We start from the raw sequence: 4213 nt of genomic DNA, 5'->3' as shown, positions 1-4213 counted from the left end.
ACATGTTGGTTGATCGTATTCTTAAAGATGGCAAGAAATCATTGGCTTATCAGATTCTCTATCAGGCTATGAAGCGGATTAAGGAAAAGACGAATAAGAATCCACTGTCTGTCCCGCGACAAGCAATACGTAGGGTAACTCCCGATATAGTAACAGAATCCAAACGTGTAGGTGGATCGACTTATCGAGTCCCCGTTGAAGTAGTACCTGCAGAAGGAAGAGCTTTGGCTATCCGATGGTTATTGATCGCGTGTCGAAAACGTTCAGGTCGAAGTATGGCTTTAAGATCAAGTGATGAATTAATGGATGCTGCCAGAAATTCTGGTAGTGCTGTACGGAAGAAGGAGGAGACTCACAAGGTGGCAGAAGCTAATAAGGCTTTTGCCCATTTCCGTTAGTTCCGGGTTCGTTTCAATCCACAACCTCTTATTGGTGGATTGAAACCTTCTACTCCGGAGCGCAGGGTATTAGGAATCAAGATACGCCAGAAGCATATGGATAAGCAGAAATTAAATAATGGGAGAAAGAATATCCAAGTCATAGGGGAAATTTTGTCACTGGTATAGTACCTCATGAAAAAGAGAAAGACTAGTGTCGAATCGTAAAGTCCATAACATCATCGACATGATCAACATGATCGACATGACCAAAGTGATCGACGCAATCGACGCAATCAACATGATCGACATGATCGACATGACTAGAATGATCGACACAATCGACACAATCGACATGATCGACATGATTGGCACTGCCCGCATCCCCGCGACTCCCACCATTCTCAACTATCTCCGCCTGGGGCGGACTACTCACCTCGGGGGGGGGGGGGGATGTCAGGCAACGCCAGCAGATATTTATCCTGTATGTCCCTCACCTCGAATCGATGATTGAGTCGTAGTACATCTAAGGCAAAGCTGGCATCTCCCATGATGTACTCGAGGAGCCGAACTAACGTTGACTTTCCCGTGGTTTATGATAATAAAAGGGAAATGCGTCTGAAAAGAGAGTCAAGGTTTGAAGAAGTATCGTGCGAAAACAAAGGGAAGTCTTCCCGTTTCTTCGGATATTCAATCAATATTAGATTAGTTGACACAGGTGGGATTCTGTGATATACTATGGATCAACAGGCTCATCAGCTTGGGTAATCACCAATCGTTTCGAAAACCAAAAATTACCACGACCGCAACTTTAGAAAGACGCGAAAGCGCAAGCCTATGGGGTCGCTTCTGCGACTGGATCACCAGCACTGAAAACCGTCTTTACATCGGATGGTTCGGTGTCTTAATGATTCCCACCTTATTAACCGCAACCTCTGTATTCATCATTGCTTTCATCGCAGCTCCCCCTGTAGATATCGATGGTATTCGTGAGCCTGTCTCCGGTTCTTTGCTATACGGAAACAACATTATCTCCGGTGCTATCATTCCTACTTCTGCAGCTATCGGTTTACACTTCTACCCAATCTGGGAAGCAGCTTCCGTTGATGAATGGCTATACAATGGTGGTCCTTACGAACTGATCGTTCTTCACTTCCTACTTGGTGTAGCTTGCTACATGGGTCGTGAGTGGGAACTTAGTTTCCGTTTAGGCATGCGTCCTTGGATTGCTGTTGCGTACTCAGCTCCCGTTGCAGCTGCTACCGCTGTGTTCCTGATCTACCCAATCGGTCAAGGAAGTTTCTCTGACGGTATGCCCCTAGGAATTTCTGGTACTTTCAACTTCATGATCGTTTTCCAGGCTGAGCACAACATCCTTATGCATCCCTTCCACATGTTGGGTGTAGCTGGCGTATTCGGCGGCTCTCTATTCAGTGCTATGCATGGTTCTTTGGTAACTTCTAGTTTGATCAGAGAAACTACTGAGAATGAGTCTGCTAATGCAGGTTACAAGTTCGGTCAAGAGGAAGAGACCTACAACATCGTAGCTGCTCACGGTTATTTTGGCCGTTTGATCTTCCAATATGCCAGCTTTAACAATTCTCGCTCTCTGCACTTCTTCTTAGCCGCTTGGCCCGTAGTAGGCATCTGGTTTACTGCCTTGGGTATCAGCACCATGGCATTCAACTTGAATGGTTTTAACTTCAACCAATCCGTGGTTGATAGCCAAGGTCGTGTTATTAACACCTGGGCTGATATCATCAACCGTGCTAACCTAGGTATGGAAGTTATGCATGAACGTAACGCTCATAATTTCCCTCTAGACTTAGCTTCTGTTGAAGCTCCTTCTGTAAACGGATAATACCTGTCTGGTCGTGCAGCATCACTAAATACCAAACCTCGCATAAGGTTTGGTATTTAATGGAGATTCGTCCGATGGAATGAATAGAAATAATAGTAATATCTCGCCATAATCTTACAATTATCAGTTTCCAATCTTGGATTCTGGGGAATCTTTGAAACACCCTTCTAGGATTACAGAGAATGGGAATCAAAGATATTCTCATTCTGATTAGCGGAACGCTTGTAGTCCCGTACCCACTGGAATAGATTGAGAATACATTTTTCACCTAACATATTTTTTCTTGTATTAATATATAGACGAATAATACGTACGCGCATCGAATGAATGACCCTAGTAGATCTTGTTCTCTCCCAGTTAAGAAAGCTGAATAGGGAAAGTAGGGGGCGGACGTAGCCAAGTGGATCAAGGCAATGGATTGTGGATCCATCACGCGCGGGTTCAATCCCCGTCGTTCGCCCATCAGGTTGGAGAACTCGTCTTTATCACTCGGAATAAAATAAGTTGATGAGGAGATAGATAAGACATAGATAGGTTTCTTCAACAATTCGAGATTCCCGAGACAGCTTCAGGTAGGTACGAATACACCCACAAATCACCACATCGAAAGTACTCACTCCATTGGGCCTTGAATCTTTCGATATTATCTATATAATGGAATGTGAGAGGTGGGTAGTATCTACCACATATAGATAAAGTGAAGAGAGATCATGAGGTAAGAGAAGTGGGAGAAGAAAAAGTAAGAAGTCCAGATTTATTCTCTGAAGTTCCGAAGTTAGCAGAAACCGATGGATTCCACTACTCATTTGAATCATTGAAAAATCAAGATCTAGGGGAATTTCTAATTGGTCTATTCTCCAGTTATGAACCCTCCATCAAATTATTTGACTTATGAATTCTGAGTTCAATCTTTTTACGGAATCTGCGCGATTCAATGAAGCGGGGTAATAGCGTGACTCCGGGAATCCTGATGTTACTAACAATACCAATTCCTATGCATCGTTCAGGTGAGAGAAATTTGATCGAAGGAGGTTCTATAGATCTAGCGAAACTAATTAATAGAACTGGTGGAGTAGTAAAAAAACCAGCAACAAATTCTGTTGAATCCTTCTATCCTCTTTCTCTATCAATAAGATGCTCACCTGCTGAAAAGGATAGAAAGGGAAAGACACGTAATTCTTACTATTCGGATTCAAACGGAAATATTTCCACAACTTCGACGAGGGAAGAACCGCAAGTTCCCATATATAGTGCGATGGATCCTTCGGTTTCAGATGGATGGAGGGTCCGGCTGATGAGGGATCCACTCCCCATCAAGAATATATCCAGAGATGTGACTGAGAGGATTGAAAAATCACTGGGGGATAAGAATCTAGAAGATTCAAATGAGTTTTTTGAATTCTATATAAATGTGATACTTCGTAAGGATGACTGTTACTAAAATGATTCTGATTCGTTACTTCTCCGGAAAATCCATGACAAGCAAAGGGTTAATTGGCTACAAACAGCAACATTAAGAAGCGATTCCTTCATTCCCGTAATATCGGACTTTTGGGACAAAATGTTACTCGAATCCAGGGATTCAGTAGATCGGCAGGGAGATGAATCACCGTTCTATTCCGAGCGGAAGGGTCTCTCCAATTTGTCTCTATTTCCACCCCATAAGAATACAATGTCATCTCGTGATGGTGTATCCCTATCCTATAGCGATATAAGAGATTGGTTAAATTCCATTGACGAGGGGAGTTGGACACTATTCCGGGATTACGCCGATTTTTATATGTGGCATTCCTGTCACCAAAGTCCTTCTCCATGGAATAAGGATGAGCGCGAATTGAATCTAACGAGATCTCTCTTAGAAAAGAGATTTATCGAACTTGATTATCTATCGGATAATCAATTACTCACTGAGGTACCAAGTATATTACTAGAAATTTCCTGTGGTTTCTCGAAGTATGTCTCCTCACAAATAGAG

The sequence above is a fragment of the Dipteris shenzhenensis genome, unplaced genomic scaffold (assembly GCF_047967505.1).
Source record: "Dipteris shenzhenensis isolate YYH24624 ecotype China unplaced genomic scaffold, Dip_SZ_1.0 scaf0327, whole genome shotgun sequence".
NCBI lineage: Eukaryota > Viridiplantae > Streptophyta > Polypodiopsida > Gleicheniales > Dipteridaceae > Dipteris > Dipteris shenzhenensis.
Note: the sequence above shows the minus strand (reverse complement) of the source record.